The 19,257-nt window shown below is 51.5% G+C and overlaps 1 long non-coding RNA gene across 2 annotated transcripts; it reads right to left on the bottom strand.

Moving 5' to 3' along the window:
- Window positions 1-13,005: 13,005 nt before the first annotated feature.
- LOC135280131 (uncharacterized) lies at window positions 13,006-18,834 on the bottom strand. 2 transcript variants are annotated; one of them, XR_010347188.1, is made up of 3 exons: window positions 18,693-18,834; window positions 18,273-18,408; window positions 13,006-15,176 (listed from the first exon to the last, which is right to left on the bottom strand). It is a non-coding gene; the product is annotated as an uncharacterized LOC135280131 (long non-coding RNA). The 2 variants fall into 2 exon arrangements; XR_010347189.1 differs by having other exon boundaries at window positions 13,006-15,110.
- Between the last annotated feature and the right edge of the window lie 423 nt (window positions 18,835-19,257).

Genomic DNA, 19,257 nt, shown 5'->3' with positions numbered 1-19,257 from the left:
CCCAACATCCCAGCCCGTTCCTTTACGAACATCCCCTGCTCCTCCAGATCCTGTCCTTGCTCTCCTCCAGTCCATCACCAGCTGTCCTCCCCCAGCAGCCCCCTGTTTCTCTGTCTGATGTCTCCTCCTGCAGATATTTTAAGCCCTTGTGGTACCCAGCTCTTTGCAGCCGGATGGAAGCAGGAGGCTTCTCTCTCATCTGTCAGGGTAGATGCAAACCAGAGCCAGCAGGGTACAGGCAAGACAAACTGGGAGAGAGCTTTATATAACTGGAAAGAAAGAGCCAAAATCATCCTGGCCCTGCCACAGCCTGGAGGGTTGGGGTGTGCCAGGAGCTCAGCCTGTGCCGTGGTGCCCTGGCTGGCAGCAGCCTGGGCCTTTGGGCTGGGGAGGCAGAGTTTCCTCCAGACTAGAGGACCATGGTTCACCTCCATCCTGGGAAAGCAGGAGCTCCCAAGGCTGGTGTTGCCACTGGAGGTTGCTGCAAAGCTCCAGTGGGGTTGTTTGAATTCAGATATGGAGGAGAGATTTTGTATTAATCAAACGTGTGAAGCATTTCCCATTCAAATGTCTGAAAGAGATGCTGAGCAAGGGATCAGTGTGACATGGGCAACATGGGCTGGGTGCAGAGGGCTTGGGGAGCAGTGGAGCTGCTCCCAGGGTGTGAGCTCTGTGCTCAGTCCATGTGCCAAGCACTCACTGAGGACAGAGCATGGATCAAGTGCTGAGCTATTCAAGGTGTATAAACAGAAATTCTTCAAACTTTGTTCCAAAGGAGAGAAGGAAGGGAGCTCTACTTTGCAAGAGCGTGAAATCAACTGTACAACATAGAGGTATCTCATAAAAAGATACAGGAATAACAGCTCCAATTTCACACAAACCAGGCATTTTTCTCGTTCCTTCCACGGAAGAGTCTTCCCTGCAAACTTTCCTAGTGCCATGCAGTTGGGCTGCCCGGACTTACACTGCAGAATGCAATAAACAAAGCTGGCTTGAATCAGGGGCTGCTTTGTGCAGAAAGGGCAGCCAGGTGTCCTGGGAGAGGTGTGAGAGCCAGGCTTTGGGGAATCCAGTGTTTTTTTTGGGATGAGCATCCCACAGGACAGGAGTTTGGCTGGTCCCTGCACTGGCTGCTCCTGCGAGGAGGAGCAGGGACGTGGCAAGAGCAAGGACTTCTTGTAGCAGTGATGGCTCTTTCCAGGAAATATCCAGAAAACACCATTTCCTAGGCTGGGTTGGGATCTCAGGGAGACTTGAAGATACAAATTAATTGCTGGAAAGGAATGTGAAAATGACAGCTCTTTTTCTGCCTGATGTTACACTTCACCGCTCTTCTCCCTCCTTTCATTAATTCCTGTGACTTCATACATTTGAGGAAAGCTCCCATTAGTCACAGTTGCTTTCCCACTCATCCTTGGTGCCTTTCAGCAATAAGTCCAGGCTAACTGGTGCCCATGTAAAATAGATTTCATGATGGCAAGAATTTCCCTGAGTCTAACAACGATCTGAGCCTCGTTATGTCTGAGTAGCGTTACCTCTCTCCGAGAGCCATGGCCAGAATGCATAACCTAATTATTTGGAACAGATACTTAATATCAAATAAATCCTTGCTCCAACTCCAGCATCTCCAGCTGCAGGGAAGAGCACCAGGCCAGAAAGGAGCCCTGTCACCAGGATGGTCCCTGCCAATTAGCTGGAGATGATCTGGCAGGGGATATCTGTGCACTGGGGAACTGAAGTCACCCGCAAAGGAGCATCAGCTTCTCCGCCGCCCCTTCTGAGCTCCAGCCTGCCCCCGCCGTGGGCAGGAGGCGGCCCTTGGCACAACGAGCCCGGCAGCTTCCCCACCATTTCAAGGGTCAGGGGTTCCCAACCGCGTCCTGTGCAGATCACGCTTAATTCCAAAGCCCGCACGAGGCTTTGGAGTCTCCTTTTCCCCTCTCCCAGGCGTGAAAAACTCCTGGTAAAAGTGAATACGAAAACAGGTGCAGCTCAGCATCGGGAGATGAGGTGGGGAAAGCGCCACGAACATCTGAGGAGCCGGCTCCCGTCAAAGCCTGCCCCACGCACTCTGCTCCGGGGCGTCAGCGCTTGTCCTCGCCCCGAGCACCGCGATTTCCCTGCCCGGCTCCGGGAGCCGCCGGGGGCAGAGCCGGGACAGAGCCGGGAGAGAGCCATGGGACAGTGCCGGGGGGCAGTGCCAGGGGACAGAGCCATGGGGCAGTGCTCGGAGCCTCCTCAGCTGCCTGCCCCGCAGCAGAGCCAGCTGCCCGAGGCCGGCACGGTTGGCACCCAGCAGGATGCGCTGGCTCCCGGCGTGGCACAGGCTGTCCCCCCGCTCGTCCCGCTGGCACCCAGCGCTGCGCTGGCATCACACCCCCCGGGCTCGGTGCCACCCCGGCAGATGGGCAGTGCTGCAGGAGCGGCGGGCGCATCCCCCGGCGGGGTCTTAGGGCAGGATTTCTGTTCAGGAATGTTAAACCAGCAGCTCCCGCAGGGTCCCGAGCCCTCTGGAGAAGGAGCCGAGCCTCTGGTTGCGAGACAGGGCGAGCACTGTCAGCACCTCTATTGCCACCATCTCCCCAGTCCCGGCCCTCTGCCCCAAGTCTTGTAGCTCCTTCCCAAGAGCTCAGCCCTCCTCTGGAAGCAGCCGCAGGCACTCCCAAGGCTTCCACAACCAGGGAACGGGAGCATCCTTCCGTGCTCCAGCAGAGTTTGCTGCAGTTTGCTGCAGCTCCCCCCGACGCTGTGCAGGACATGCTTTGGCTGCTGCCAGTGCTGCAGCTGCTGCAGCTGAGGGCTGACCCCAAAATAACAACAGGGACACGCTGTGAAATTCTGAGATGAAACAACGATAAAAACGGTCTTTATTGCTATCACTAAAAGCACGAACAGCAGCACTTTGCTCAAGCTGAGCTCTAAAAGCAGGGTTTTAAAGCCGGCCCAGGGGGATATGTGTCAGCAGTACATGGCACCACAGCTTCCCCAGGCTCCTTCCCAAATACTGCACCCAGCATCTCAGGGACTGCCCCATGCTTCGTGTCCTTCTGCGTGCTCTGTGTCAGTCTTGATTTGTACAATAAAAAACAATTGGTTTTAAGTCCCTTTTTGCCAGTTTAGAGTTATTGGATTCCAGCAAAAAAGGGTAGACAAATGTTGAGATTTCACAAGCAAACAAAACCTGCACTGAAGCTCTGAGGTGCTGCTTGCACCCTCTCCCTGCCCGTGTTCTGTGCTCGTTTGACCACGTTGTTTGGTGAGTGGCAAGTGAAAAGCTGCTGACAAGTCACACCAGAATCCCACTGGCAGGGAAGAGTGGCACAGAGCTTTGCTGAGCATTGGCACTTCATCTGGAATGTGTTCTGTGTGTCCCAGAGTTGTGCTGTCCTTGCCAGAGCTCTGCCAGTCCATGTGCCCACATCCTGGCTGCCTCCTGCCAGCTGATTTTGGCCAGTGCAGAGCTGTCCCCTGGCTTTCTGTGCCGTTGCTCCTCCTGGCTCCTGAAAACACCAGTGCTAATCTTCATCCTGAGGGTGTTACTGGAAAAAGGTGTCTTCCCTTCCCAGGGAGCCATGGCCAAATGGCATGATACCCCAAATTATTTGTACCTGGTTTTTGTTTCCTGGACCACTGTGGACCACACTCCACAGTGTCTCATCCCTTCTTCAGGTTCTTTCCATATTTCTGAAGGAAAAGCCATGAACACCTCACACAGCACATGCACAACTTTCTCCAAGTATTAGCAAATAAAATGAGGTTTTAATCCAAACTTCCCTGGTTCATTCAGTGCCTGCATGGATAGTTTTCAGTTTCCCAGGCTGGTTTTGAGGTCTTGTGGTGCACCAGGGACTGGTGGGCAGATGTTCAGCAGCTCTGAGAGGGGCTCTGCAGGAGAAGGAAAGGGGCAGGGACAGAAGTAGGTGGATCCTCTCCACTTTCTCTTTTGTTGCTGATATAGCTAACACACTTTGGAACAGTGGATTCCATCCCACTTCCCTGGGCCTCTTCTGGGAGAACAGAACAAGCTCCCCAATGCTGGGCTGAGTTAGGAGAGGAGCTGGGAGGATGGTGAGGAGAGCAAGCCCAGCACAGTGATGCTCTGGGCAGTCCCAGATCCAGCCCCCATGAGAAGAACAAGAGGCATTTGCCACTTCTACCGAAGTTCTGTGCAGTGCTGGGAATGAAGCAGGGTAATGAAATGTGCCCTGGTTTCCATTTTTTCTAGGAGAACAAGCAGGAGGAATGGCAGCACCATGCAGAGGGAGAAAAGCTGTCCCTGATGACTCTGCACCATTCAGGGCTCAGCTTTGCTCCCGTGCTTCAGCTTTGCTGATGTCTTCAGCTCCTAATTTTCATGCACTGTTACCCCAGGGGATGGAGGGGCAGAGGCAGCCCAAAAGGCAGGTCAGCTCTCAAAGGTTACTCATGGCTGATTAAAGGAAAAATCTTACTTCTTCCTGTCGTGGTAGCTTGGAGTTCATCTTGTGCCATGGAGCCTGCCCTGGGCTCACCCTCAGCCAGGAATTCCTGCAGAGGTAGCAAAGCTCCCGAGAAAGAGGAGCTGGAAGGAGCCTTGGCTTCGAGGTGGATGGAACCAAAAACCTTCTGGAACCACCGTGCTCCCTGCCAGCTGGGTGCAAACATCTCTGGACTGGTCCTCTCATGCCTGCAGGAAATAAACATGCTGCCACTCTCAGCACTAAAGACCCAATAGGCCATGACTCTAAAAGAGAATAACCAGGGGATCTTCCCATTCTCCAGGAAATCACCAGCACTCACTGTCATTCCCAGTGGAGATGGCCAGGAGGAGCTGGGGGGTCTGGCTGTTCCACTGAACAATTCCCAGAATGGCCCATCCCTCTCTCCCTGTTTGGCCACCGTGCTGCAGAGCCCCAGGCCCTTTTCCCGGGGCTGTGGGCAGTCCCTGGCATACACTCAGCTCCCACTCTCAGTGGATTTTACAGCTGCAGGTTCTGCTCTGCAGCCTCGCAGATGTCGTATGGTGCTGGACTTGTGTCTGCTCTGGAGGCACCACTTGGGAAAGGCTGCTGAGCTCAGCTCTCTTGGATTTATTACATGGTCAGGCTCATAAAACAGGCTGTAAACTCAGGTGCCTTAATTCAGGCCCCCCATTTGTCAGAAGGTTAAATCCATGCTGAGCTCAGGGTCTGGCACCCTGGAACAGCACAGTCAGCCCTGCTGGGGAGCCTGGAGTGGAGGGAGCCACTCCCACACCTGCAGTGCTGAATGGCCTTCCTCGGTCAAAATCCTCCTCCTCACCACTCCTGGAAACCTTTTGGGGCTGGCAAGCTGCTGCTGAGGCCTCACACAGGAATAATCCTCCAGGATAAGGAGTTTCCAAGCACTGAGAACAGATGGGTACACTGAGACCTCAGGTGCAACCACAGGGAAGATACAGCCCTGGGAATAATAATTTTGCCATTAAATATCCTCTTTTCAAGCTGGTGGCACTGCAGTTTGTGTCACTGTGGTCTGACATCCTGCGTCTCTGCCAAGGCCCACTCAGAGCTGGCACACATCATGCTGTGCTCCTGACACCCACAGCCTTCAGGGCCCTCAGAAATCAGGCTTTGGAGCTTTCAGGTCTTGTCTACAATACATTATAGCTTAAATGATACTTGATTTAGCTTTAATAATTCTACCAAAAGTTATTTAAGGAACTTTTGCTGTGCCTGCAGCTTTCTCCAGGGTCAGATGCCTCACACAGCTCATCTGAGTTGTGATGGCACCCAGGTAACTGTTGCTTATCCTGTTGGTTTGGGGTTATCTTATTTATATTACTCCCAGCTCCTCCTAGCTCCACTTTTGCTTAGTGTTGTGCAATTGCATGACTTTCCCCTCCATTAAGAAATCCTGTAGTACAGAGAGAAGTTCAAACTTACCTAAATAATCACAGCACAACAAACATACAGCCCAGCAGGAGAGGGGAGAGTGTCATCCAACAGCAGGCATTGACTAGGAATTTCTTAAAATAACCCTGAATGAACCCAAGATTGAAGGGGGATTGCTCCCACTGTGCTTCTCCAGGAAGCATCTTTGGGAACCTCGCTGTGATGCCCTGAGGAAGGGTAAGAATTAGAACAGGGAAAGGGGTGGGGATGTGGCACTGCTGTTTCCTTACCCTTTTTCCACTCTGTGCCCCCAAAGCAGCAGAGATGTGACTGCCAGGAAAGCAGCTAAGTGGGGGACAGTTTGCAGCAGCCCTCACCCATGCCAGAGTTTAATCCTTTTCATTTCTTTGTGCCTAAAATTAGGAGGAAAAGTGGCCAAACCCCATCAGTTTGGGGAAAGAACACCCACACCCACCCAAGCAGATGGGTCTGGTTTTAGTTTATAATTAAACTCACCCTCCTGGCAGGGAGGGAGAGCCCATTTACAACAGGGGAGGGAGCAGGAGATCCTCTCCAGGCGGTTTTCCAGCAAGGGGGAGCCTCATTCCCTGCTGAAGGGAGCGGGATGACAAAGCCGTGAGCAAGCAGAGAGGGATTTGCTGCCCTCCGTTATCCCGACAGCTGGAATGGCCTCATTTTAAACGTGTTTAGCTTTTTGTCCCGAGGAGCACAAATCTCTGTGGCGATGGTGCCATCTGTCCCTCTGAGCAGGGCCCTGCTGATGTCTGTGCTGTCCCTCCCCGCGGTGACCGGGGCAGGGCCCTGTCACCAGCCGGTGTGGGGACAGCCCTGAATGAGCAAGGAATATTCCCAGATCCCAGATTTCAGCAGGACACAGCAAGACAGCCATCACTGGTGCACAAGGGCCCCTGGAAGAGCTGGGCTGGCCTCTCCCAGCAGAGGGAATGTCCTTGGGAATGCAGCACAGCCAGAGGGGCTGCAGAGCCTGGCTCTGTATGCCTGGAAAGTGCTGCCAGTGGGGATGAGCAGGCAGCAGAATGGCAGGGAAAGGGCAAAATGGGAACAGGGAGAAGGGAAAGGGAAAAGGGAAAAGGAAGATGGAAAAAGGAAAAGAGAAAGGGAAAAAGGGAGAAGGGAAAAATAAAAGGCAAAGTAAAATAAACCAATATTCAATTAAATTCTATGAAATTCAAGGCCCAGCAAGGCCAGCTGAGCTGGTCAGCATCTGTCTCCCCCAGTCCCTAACAAAGCCACGGCTGAGGGATTGTTCCCTGTGGGATGTGGCCCTGTGAGAGGCCCTGCCAGGCACCAGGGCTGGGTTTGTAGGGGCTGGGGGTTTGCAGCCACAGCCACAGAGCTGTGCTGCTGCCCAGGGCACAGCAGGCAGGGATGGGCTTTGGGAAGTGAGCCTGGAGCACACAGGACACAGCAGCCTGGTCCCTGCTGGGTGACACTTGCTCCAGAGAGCAACACTCAAAAATTGTAGCCTAAGAGCCAAAAATTCCTGAAGGACAGCAAGAAAATCACATTTCCCTCCTGGCTACAAAGGCTCAGCCACTGATTCCTCTCCCCAAGACTAGCTTGGAAACCCAAGGGGACAAGAGTGCCTTTGGCAAGAGACTGCCTGAAACATGTCGAAGGCTTTTCTCTAAATTTTCAACATGTTTTTTTTAATTCTAAGCAAAACATCCGAAGTCTCCTACCTCATGAACCTTGCTCCACTGCCTTGACTTTTAAGTCAAATATTTGTCCCGGAGAATGCACTTGGGTTAAAACAATGAATTACTGAGATGCTCAAGTGTCCTTCTGCTTCTGCATGAGCAGTGCCCCAAATCCCTGACACTGACTCGTGGTGAGAGAGGAAAATCCATCCCACCTTGTCATCCCCACACCTCCCCGTCCCTGTCCCTGTCCCCGGACCTCCCGATCCCGGTGCCTTCTCCCAGCGGGAAGGGCTGCGGGCTGGGGCAGAGCATCCCTGCGCAATTACAGCCAGGAGATAACGCCTCATTTGCAGCCTTGCCTTCAATTGACAACTGCGTGTGAACAAGATAACAGCTTGTACTGCTGGAGGTGTAATTTATGAACTGTCGGACCTGACAGGCTCTAAAGTCGGCAGAAGAGCCCGAGAAAGGCAGGCGAGGGCTCGGTGTGCCCGATCCCGGCACAGCTGTCCCCAGCTGTCCCCAGCGCGCAGAGCCCGCCCGGCTCCGTCACCGCCGCTGCTCCTGCTCGGAACCGACTGTAACTGATCAGCTTAAAACAATCTCTGGATTTCTAATGAGGTGATTAGCTGCAGAAAGGATTTCCTCGCAGAACTCTTCATTGCTGTTTTGCTCACTGTCAGGCGTCAGAATAAGGACCCACACTTGCATATTAATAGCAGCATTAGGTGCTAGTGCAGCTGCTTTATCAGGGATGTTATCACTCCCCTGAAATAACTGACGTGGAAAAGCCCCATAGTTTTATTTTGCATGAAATAAAACGTTCCAGTTCCCCAGGTTTTGTTTTCAAAACCTGAAGTGTTTTTATCATTTCTGGAATGCAGAATAACAACAGAACAATTTCCCTTAAATCAAAAGCTGGATCTCTTCCAAGTCATTTAACTTCCAAAAGTTTGAATTCCCTTAAAAAAATTTAAAAATTAAAGGGATTCAGCCTGAGCACTTCTAATGAGAATATCACAATTATACTTCGATTGCCGCACGGGATTTCTCCTTACAGCAGCTTGATTCATGGGGGAAATTAACTTGTTTAAAAGTAACAGTTTTTAATAGAAATGTTCTGCTGACTCTTCTCCTTGCATTCGAGCTGGAATCTGCTTTGGCACGCCGGGTCCTGAGGCTGGGATGAGCTCCCTGCTCCATGCCTGCATCATTCCAGCAAGTGGATCCTGCCCACAGCCTGTTGCAGCCACAAAAGTCATACCAAGAAGGCCACTCCAATTGTTAAAAGAAAAAAAAATCAAACAGAAAAACTACTTAAAGTCTTGAAAACTTCCAAAGTCAGCACTTGAAGAAATATGAAATGCAATGAATTAATGAGGAAGAGAGAATGAATCATTAAAATTGCATCACCACGGCGTGTTCCTGATCGCATCTCCTGTAATGTTCTCACAGTCTGAACAATTGATTAAGAAAAACACCGCTGCACACTAAAAATTGGAAACGGTTAAGAAGAAACAGGATTAGCAAAGTCTTACAGGAAAGGTCAATTATTTCTCCCAATTTATTGCTAACCTGACATCTGTAAACAAATCACTGGGGGAACTCCCTGAAGACTACACTGTGTCCAACAAGACATCCTAATTAATGAGGATGCTCCATGCAAACACAAACACAAGGAGAGAGATAAAATCTAAACCCAGCCCTGAAAAGGTGCAGTGGAAATGCTTGCCCCAGAGGTTGTGGGAGATCAGTAAAGGGGGAGAAGTTTCAGGAGAGCCGGAACTTGCCATGGGGTAAAGGCAAACAATCTTTGTGGTTATCAGAGCTAAGATGAAAATGAATTAAATTACTTTAGAGAGGGTTTAGTGAGACTGGCTTAAAAATAAGAGAGAATTGGCTTTAAAAGGATCGAGGGCTGCAATCATCCCTTGTGCTCCACGGTGGCAGAGGCTGAGCCAGGATTTTCCATGGAACCAGCCAGAGCCTCGCTGAACTTTGGTGTCTCTGAAGGCCAAGCCATTGAACTTGGAGAGCTCTCCAAGGAGGTATCTGATTCTGCTGTAGTTCCAGTTCCAGCCAAGCTCCCAGACCCAAAGGTCGGGTTTTTCTTCTCCCTGGCTGCCAGTTTGCAGCCATGCACCTTGGTGGCATCCCTTGCACTGGCCAAATCCGCCAGCAGCTGGGCACGGTGCCTCCCCCAGAGCAAAGCTGGATGGAGGCAGCTCATATTAAAGATTCCTCTTCATCAGCATCCCAATGATTAAATATGTATAGAGGCATCTGAGATCCAATTTATTTCTTTTGTGTTGTAAATTCCTTTTCTCGACGGCTTTTTTTTTTTTTTTTTTTTTTTAGCTTCTTATAATTAAGACCTTCAGACAGAGCTCAGCAGGGCTGGAAAGCAGCCATGCTCCTGTTTTATCCCACCCGTTGCAAGTGCATTTGCCTCTCTTAGTCAACCAAAAGATTCTTCTTTATTCATCCCAGTAATGACTTGATTTTCTTCTTTCTTAATGAACACAGTGACACTGCATTGAGTCAGTCATGTACAACTTGGTGGTTTTTCCCTCCCTTTGGAGAGCTTTCAAAATATTTATACATTTTAAAAGGAGCAGAGAAAGAAAGAAAATAAAGTTGCGTTTTGTTTATCTGGCTGGTGCTGCCCCTTCTCTCTCTCATCTGCAGAAACTGCAATCGATCCCATCGTCTGGTCTGCCATGGGGCTGCCAGAGGGGTGGCAGTGTCCCCTGCCCCCTCTGCTCATCCCTCCTGCCAACCAGCACTTCCAGGGGACAGGCAGCGCTGTGTGAGGTGCAGGTAAGGACTGTCAGACCCAGGTGAGGACTGTGAGACTCAGCGCCTGTCAGGAGGGGACTCCACAGGAAGCATTTGGAGGAGAAGGAATTCTTTGCAGGTTCAGAGCAGATTTACCAGGGACTGCTGAAGGATCTGGGAGGGAGAAGCCTGTGGCTGAATCGAGCTCTGTGGGTGTGGATGGACTGGATGGACCTTCAGCTCTGATCCAGCTCTTTCCTTATGCCATGGGGGACTCCGCGCCTGCAGCAAACCTGAACCCTCAACCCCCAGCTGGAAAGCCCAGAGCTCAGGTCTCCAGCAGAGCTGTGGCAGCGTGACCCTCACATCAGTGGGGCCCCCAGCATGGTGTCAGCCTCGGTTCCCCTCTCTGCTCACACCCAAGACAAGCAGTGAGGGGCTGTTCCCATTCCTGTGCCCCGCACTGGGAGGGAAGGGCAGCCAGACACAGCCCATGGCTCCCAGCAAACTAGGCCAGCCAAAGCCCAGCATCCTCCACCCCTGGGGCCAGTGGGTGTTCCAGGGCTCTTGGCTGCCACCCAGCAGGGGCTTCCAGCTCCCCCTTTGCCAACCCCTGTGAAATCTGCCAGCAGAGGCATCGCTCCCTCCCACGGCCCTGCAGCGAGGAGTGACTCCCTCCAGATGGCTGTAAAGGTTAACAAGGAATTTATGCGGAGTTACATACAAATCAGATTGCCTTTTTTATTTTTTTTTCTAAGAGGGAAAAAACCAACCACAATTTCAAGCCCACACAGGCAGTGCAGCCTTCCAAGGTGGTTCAGTTGCCATAGACGACCGCAGGCAGCCGCGCTGTCACACGGAGCCCGTGGGGACTGCTGTGAGTCAGGGGCTGGGGGTGAGCCACGCGTCCGTCCCCCCACTGGCACCCACACCAGCCCCATCCTCATCCCCCTCCTGGGATGAACCAAGTGCCCAGGAGCCCTCCCACAGCATTTTGGGATAGTGGTGTTTGCCCCATGTGGCCATGGCTGGTGGGATGGGTGGCCCAGGTGGCATCTGGTGGGGGGGTTCCTCCCGAGGGTGCTGAAAAATGGTGGAGCTGCAGATTTAGGGCAGAATCTGAAATCTCATGGTTTCACCATCCGTCATGAACACTCAGCTTGCAGCTGCTCTGTCCCTGTTACTGTACTCCATCTTCCCCCAGTCCCCACAGGAAATCATCATCCCACTTAAAAAACCTTGCCATGGCCAGTCAAGGGGCTTCTTGGGGTGGCCTCACCACCCCACTGGCCAATGGCTTGTCCATCACTTCTGGGGGACCAGAACCACCAAACACGTTGGGTTTAGTCTGCAAATCACCACACGTCTCTGGGCTCTGAGTGGAAAGGGATTTTTTGTTACCCTTCAAGGCTGACTGGCAGAGGCCAGGTGGAAACTGGTACTGCAGAGGACCCAGGTGGAAACTGCTGTGGATTTGGGAAAAAGGGAAATGTTTGTGTGTGAAAACTCCAGGAGAAACACCACACGTGCTATGAGAATGATGTGTATCCATAACGTAAGGATGCGACCCCAGCAAGGAGACTGGGAATCAGCCCCAGGGATCAGTCTGCAGGAGACCTGGATGTGGATGAACAGCTCAGCAGTAAGGACCAGCAGCTGCAGCCATGCCAGATCTCTCTGGGGAATGGTGCTACAGCAGCACCTGGGGGCTTTCCTGACAGTGATAGACCATCTGCATTCCAGGCAGAGACATCCTGCGTCCCCCAGGGCTGGGATATCAATGCTAGATGTGGATGGAGTTGTTTTACCAGCCTGGTAAATTTCTCCAACATCTTTAATAAAATAAGTTTTTGGAAGTTTCAGGTAGAATTGATGTCATATATGGAAAGGTCACTGTATTACCAGCCACAAAGAAAATGTTACACTCAAATGAGACCAACACTGTCACAAATCACAGCAGACCTCCTCTGCTCCACTCAGGTGAGACCCCCCCCCCCCCCCCCCCACCACAGAGCTGCTTCCAGCTCTGGGATGCCCAACACCAGAAGGACCTGGAGCTGCTGGAGAGTCCAGAGAGACCATGGAGCTGCTCCCAGGGCTGGAGTCCCTCTCCCATGGAGCCAGGCTGGGAGAGCTGGGGGTGCTCACCTGGAGAGGAGAAGGCTCTAGGGAGAGCTGGGGGTGCTCACCTGGAGAGGAGAAGGCTCCAGGGAGAGCTCAGAGCCCCTGCCAGGGCCTAAAGGGGCTCCAGGAGAGTTGGAGAGGGACTGGGGACAAGGGATGGAGGGGCAGGACGCAGGGAATGGCTCCCACTGGCAGAGGGCAGGGATGGATGGGATATTGGGAATTAGGAATTGTTCCCTGGCAGGGTGGGCAGGCCCTGGCACAGGGTGCCCAGAGCAGCTGTGGCTGCCCCTGAATCCCTGGCAGTGTCCAAGGACAGGCTGGACAGGGCTTGGGTCTGGGACACTGGAAGGTGTCCCTGCCCCTGACAGGGGGGATTCTTAAGGTCTCTTCCATGCCAGCCCATTTTGTGATAAAGGGTGATGGCAGACTAGCAGGTGTCAGTCAGTGTCCTGCTGCAGTCCCAGCAGAAGCAGCACTAAGCGTGGCTCAGAGGTGCAGAACTTCCCCGTTTTTTTGCCCGGGTTGCTCTGCAGACCTGGCTGAGATGGCTGTGACATGGAGCAGTAACATGTCCCTTGTCCCTTTACACAGACAGACACGTGAAGAGCACAGAGGCTAGACTGTGGCTTGGGGAGAGGAAGATGAAGAACACTTCTTCCTCTCCTCCAAAAGAAAGGTTGATTTATCACCAGCTTCCCAGGGATTCCCCTGGGCTTATAAGTGAGATAAAGAGGAATGGAGAGGTTTGATTCTGGTTTGCAGAAGGAAAACATCCTCCCAGCTCTGTGGGGGCCCAAGGCATCATCTGACATTTTAAGAGAAGTGCTTCTGGTCAGATTGAATCCTGTCGTTCTTGCTATATGGCCTCACTGGTCAAATAAAGCCAATGCCAGAGCTACTTGGATGGAATGTAGCCCTCCCTTTTAGGTGGCAATATGGGAAACAAATGGATCCATCCCTCCCTGCACACAGCTGCTCTGCACTGTAAACCGTGTGAATCCAAGGCAGACCCTCAAAACAGCCACTATATGTTCACCTGGAAATTTCTAAAGCTGTTTAACAGCATCTGGATCCCATGTTTTCCATGGCTGAGCAGGGAAAAGCAGGAGGAGGAGCTGCAGTTAACTATTATCAATAATAGGAACGAGCACACCACGTGCCACGTTAGGAATGTGTCTACAAAATGTGTTCCTGGGCTGTACATTCACAACATGTGTGGCTTCTTTTTTAGTATCAATGTGCAGCAGAATCCAAAAGCTGTGTGGTTTTTTCCCCTCAAGCCTGTCCTGTTACCCAAATTGCTTTGGCTTCAAACATTGGTTCCCTTGGGCGTCTGTTATTCGCAGCCTTCCCGGTGCCAACTGAACAGCTTCCAGGAGCTCTGATGTCTCTCTTTTTATTTTTTTAATACTGAAAATCACTTTATTCCATCCACCTTCTGGAGCGATTCCCTGGAGAGTACCAATTCTGATGAGCATCTGCTTGAGTAGGAAAGCCACGGCCATTCCTCCACTGGAATTTTTCACTCTTTATGGTCATTAAAGGCTCTTCAATCCCATTCACTGATGAATCTTGGGGGTAATGTATCAAAACAAGTTGTCCCTGCAGATATCTGTCACTTGGGTTGCCTGGAGCCTGTCCCCACTGTCTCCAGATGCTGATGGCCATCAGGACCACAGGCAGCCACATGGGCTCTTCTCTCCCATCCCTTTCCATGGGACACAGTTTTTCTGTGGGTCCACGAGTTTCCCCAAAATTTCTCCTAGACCCTATATAGAGCCTGCCTGGGACAAGAAGGGAGTGGAGACTGAAATGAAAGCTTTTTGTTAATGCTTCCAAATTATTTAGGGTATTACGGACGAGGAGTGACCGTGAGGAATTGCAGAAGGACCTTGAAGTGAGTGACTGGCCAAGAAAGTGACAGGAGAAATGCAGTGCGGATAAATAGTGGCGCACGTGGGAGAAGCCAACCCCAGCTTCAGAAATAAAATGATGGGCTCTGAGCTGACTATTAACTTTCAGGAACAAGATCTCAGGGTTATAATAGATAGTTCTCTGAAAACATCAGCTCATTGCTCAGCAGAGATAAAAGAAAAAACGCATCTTGAGTGTTAGGGATTACTCAGAGAAGAACAGAACTCAACAGCCCCAGTCACGCTGCCACTGGATGAATTCCCCGTGCACCCACACACCGCGCACTGCACAGGTGGAAAGGGATGTAGTAAAGCTGGGAAGGCGTCAAAGAAAGGTGGGAAGGATGATGAAACACGCTGACTGCATTTAGGAGAGGCAGTGAGGATGCAGGTGGGGAGCTCCAAGGCTTCCACCCGTGTGATGAGCCTTTCCCACCCACTGGGAGACAGCAGCGACCTCAGCTCAGCTGCTGGTGCACCAGCTCCTCGTCAGAGGGTGATCCAAACCCACACAGGTGTTCCCCTGGCTTTTGGGTTGGTGTTTCTGGCACCTCCTCCTCTTGCAGGGAATTGATGGCCACCATGCCTGGCACTGCGTGTCCCCCATGCTGGGCAGGCAGCGTGGGCACTGGGGAAGAGGAACTGGAGCAGTTTGGCAAAAAGCAGGCAATGGATGCCAAAATAAAATTTAAAAAAAATGGGGAGAAAGATCTAGCTTCACCTTCTGTTCTTGTGATTCTTCTGTGCATGCAAATCTGGTGGGAGGAGGAAAAGGAAAAAAGGCAGAAATCCAGCCCAGTGATGGAGGCAGGAATGTTGCACTGGAAAAAAAAAAAAAAAAATTTGGGGCTAAAGCCATCCACCCCCCTTTGAAATGCCCAGGTCCAAAACCCTCTTCCAGCCCTGACTCTTGGGTCTACCAGACACTGGGGGAATATTTGTCTTTCTACACGGGGAGGATGACACCCAACACCAAACAGCTCCTGGCACTTGGGATGGGGCAGCAGGGGGCTGAGAGGAGAAGGGGAGAAAGAGAGAAGGATGAGAGTGAGGGAACATTTGTGTAAAGCACCACTAAGGAGGACAAATCGCCCCTGAGGCCACACCTGGTGTTGTGTCCCCAGCCAGGTGTCACGGCCCTGGAGCACCACCTGCATTGCCACTGCTGGTGCCAGCACACTGAATTATCAGTGAACACAGGTTCCTTTTGCCAGGGGAGGAACAGGTACTGAACATGTGTGTGAGGGGACAGCTGAAAGCAGAATTTTTGCACGATTGGGCTTATCTACTGCTGGCAGGTTGGAGCTGCCCTAAGGAAGGACTGGGATTGCCAGGGAGCAGGAACTGGAGGCCTCCAAAGAGTCCCCCCTTCTGCTGAATGTGACACAAGGAATGCGACACTCCTTGCCTTGACTTGTGCACAGCTAGAGAAAGCAGGTGTTGGAGACAAAAAGAGAGATGCAGAAGTGAGAGCCATGCCCCAGAACACCCCTCTGATGGACAGCCCCAGGTTGGGCACTCTGCTGTTCCCTGCCTTTGGGTAAAGCATCCCCAAGGTCCTCCTTTCCAAGCTCAGGCACTGCCAGGATCCCTCTGCCAGGGACGGAGGAGTCCTGTGGAGCACTGGTGCCATTCCCAGCTCTGGAGGGTGGATAGAACACACATCTCCATTTGGTGTGCATGGGGCAGCCAGGGATATTTTTTGCTGGGGCATTGTCTGGTCCCAGCATGGAGTCCACGCACTCATGGAGCAGTGGGACAAGGGCTGCTCATTCTGCTCTTCACAGGGGCACCTTCATCCATTCCCATTATTCCTTCCTCAGATCCTTTCTGGAATCCCCTGGCTACTGAGGAGGAATCACAGCTAACAAGAAATTATGGCAGAGTCACTTTGTCCACATATAAATTATTAATTTTCATCACATGAAGGAATAATAGACTCCTCTGCACAGAAGCCTTGGCCCATCAGACAGAGTGCCCTTATGGATGCAGAGACTTGATTCACCCTCCTTGGAGAAATTTCCAGTATTTCACCATATTCTGGAGCAGGGCAGAAATTCCCACCCACTGCTGGCTCTGTCCAGCTTCCTACCAAAACAGTTTCTTGTGCGTGGAGTGAATTACCTCCCTCACCTCCTTCTGCCAGAGTCCTGCTCTGAAGTGGAGGAAGGTGCTGTGGGAGAGCGTGCTCCTTGCTGTGCATGGTCCTGTGAGTATGCAGGGACATTTGCTGTGCCCCCCTGCCCCATGTCCCCTCCGTGGCAGCAGTGCCCTGCAGGACACCCCGGCTGGCACCGAGGAGGAGCTGGGCTGCAGGCTGGTGTGGATGGAGGCAGGCAGGGCCTGCAGCTCACTCAGGGCGGTTCAGCTGGAAACCCCAAACTAAAATCAGGTGACTAAACCTACCCCGAGCCTGTGAAAAGCCCTCACTGCCCTCAGTGAGTTCACCATTCCCAGCTCACTTGCAGGATTTATGGCTTTAATCAGATCCGTGGGGTGAGCACGGGATGAGCAGCAGCTCTCTCTGGTTCATGTCTGGAGCATGGCAGGAGGGAGCAATCACAGCCCTGCTCAGTGTGATGAGGATGAAGGAGAATCCAGACGTGCTTTTCCAAGCTGTGCTGCCCCAGGGCCACGTTGCCCGTGGCTGCCTCACCACAGGCAGGGGCCCAGGATCATCCTCACTCCCTCTCCTTTGGCAAAATTCCTTTAATTACCAGATGGTTACAGAACCATCTCGCTTCACCCCGTGCCTCTCCACAAATCCCCCCCCACCTTTATTTTTTTTGTTTCTTGGGGCTCTCACAGGGATGAATATGGGATTAGGAGTCGGGCATTTTGAACTGAACATGTTACTTAATGAACTGTATGAAATATTAAACCATGCCTGATATGAAGCATGGTGAACTCTGTAAGAAAGAATATATTACACTTGGGGAGGACTGAAGATAATCACATCTAATGAATGGATTTAGAATCAGGACAGAGTGAGCTTAGAGGAGTTAAGTTTGGTTCGTTGTGAGGCTGAATTGTGTGACAGCCATGCAGGGCAGGTTCTGCCGTTGTGTTTTCTCCTGTTGTGAATGACATTATTGTATTTTTCCATTTAACATAAATCCATTTTTTGGAAGGCTGCTTCCACCCAAATGGCATCAGCAGATCCCATTAATCATGGTGCTCTCAATCATTCAGAATTATTTAGAACCTCTTTTGTATGTCTCTGGCACTTTCCCCATTTATGATTAATCTTAAACTAAACCAACTAAATAAATAAAACTGCAAGGATCCAAAAAGCATCCCTGTGAAGATCCTATTTAAGCAAGACACGTTGACAGCTTAGGAGGTTGGGAAGTTTCTGCTCCTGGAAGTTTCAGGAGGAGGAAAGAAGCTTTTTAGTCCAAAGAGGAGGCTGAGCTTGGAAAGGAGCTGAAGCCCTGATCTCAATGGGACCTTCTATATTTTGGGGTTGATCCCCTTGGTTCCAGCCCATTCCATTTGGTCCTGAGCCTCTTACACACCTACAGGAGACACCTGATGGGCCACCCCTCTGCTGTGAGGTGGCTTGTGTTCAAGGATGGGGCACGGAGCAGGAGCTGCTTTTGGGCTCTGCTCTGCGTTTCCTCACTAGGGCTGGAAGCCAAACTGAGCCTACCTACTCAGGAAAAAAGAGACAACACTGCTGCTCTGGCATGCCTGTACCTCTCTGTTTCTCAGGTGACAATTGCTATGGCAATGCCACCCCCTGCCACCTATGTTCAGCATTTCCATCCTTCCAGGTGCTTCTCCAAAAAAATCCAGGAATCTCCAGCTGGACTCCTGGATGTGCAATAGCACCGCTGTTTCTGCAGCCAGAGCAGTGATGGTGAAGGAATTTAAATCTGGAATGGGCTGTGCACCAGACAGAGCCAAAATCCTACCTGGAGCCTCCTGGCAGAGACACACCTGGAGCTGGAGAGAGTTGGAAAGAGCCAATTCCCAGTGTCACAGCCAGGGCATGCTGCAGTGAGCCAGATGAGCATGTACACATTGGAGAGTCATTCCCTGATGGAAATCCTGGGGTGTTTGATAAAGCATGCCAACAGCACATCTTCATACTTTAAACCCAATCCTACATCTTTGTATTAGCTGGTGATAAATTTTTACTGCTGTTATCCACATCTTTATTTGGAGCTTACAAATATCAACCATGTGAGTCACAGCCACCAAGACTCTGAGTTTCCTGTCCCCCCGGCACGTTTCCCACCCCCTGCAGAACATGGGGATGCTGTGTGCTCCTGCAGAGCTGCCCAAGGAGCCAGCTCAGCCCTGGAAAACAGCAGATTAAATCATATACTCACCAGGTCTGGAGAACCAGGGCTAAAACAACAATCTGATGTAGGGCAAACCCACAAGGATTGCTTTAAACATGATCTCTGAGGAAGGGCAGCTGCTCTGCCTCCTTTCCCAGGGTGCAGCATCCCTCTGCTGCTCAGCTGGCTGTGGCTCTCACTAATAAACTAATTGATTCAGCTTGGCTGTCCAGAGGTCTGAGTAATTTCAATATTGAAGCTCAGCTGTAATTAATTCAGTCAATACAGTCAACACAATCATGGGTGAGCAGGGACAGTGGTGCTCGAGTCCCTCATCTGGACAGAGCGCAGAGAGGGAAACACTGCACAGCTCCAAGGTGAAGAAAACACCCCAGAAAAGCTTGGCCATGACACCAGGGATTCCTATCTGCCAAAAAACATCCACAGGACCCCAAAGAACAGAGAGATGCTGGCAGCCCAACTTGAACAATGACCACATGTTTTGTTTGAAGTAGTAATTTTAGAGTTTGGAGGCAAAATAGTTTAAAATCCAACAATTTAATAGCCCTTAAGTGGGGGGAATATATAAAGCCCTTGTGGGAACCTCACCCAG

The sequence above is a fragment of the Passer domesticus genome, chromosome 13 (genome assembly GCF_036417665.1).
Source record: "Passer domesticus isolate bPasDom1 chromosome 13, bPasDom1.hap1, whole genome shotgun sequence".
NCBI classification, from domain to species: Eukaryota; Metazoa; Chordata; class Aves; order Passeriformes; family Passeridae; genus Passer; species Passer domesticus.
This window is presented reverse-complemented; position numbering and strand designations above follow the sequence as displayed.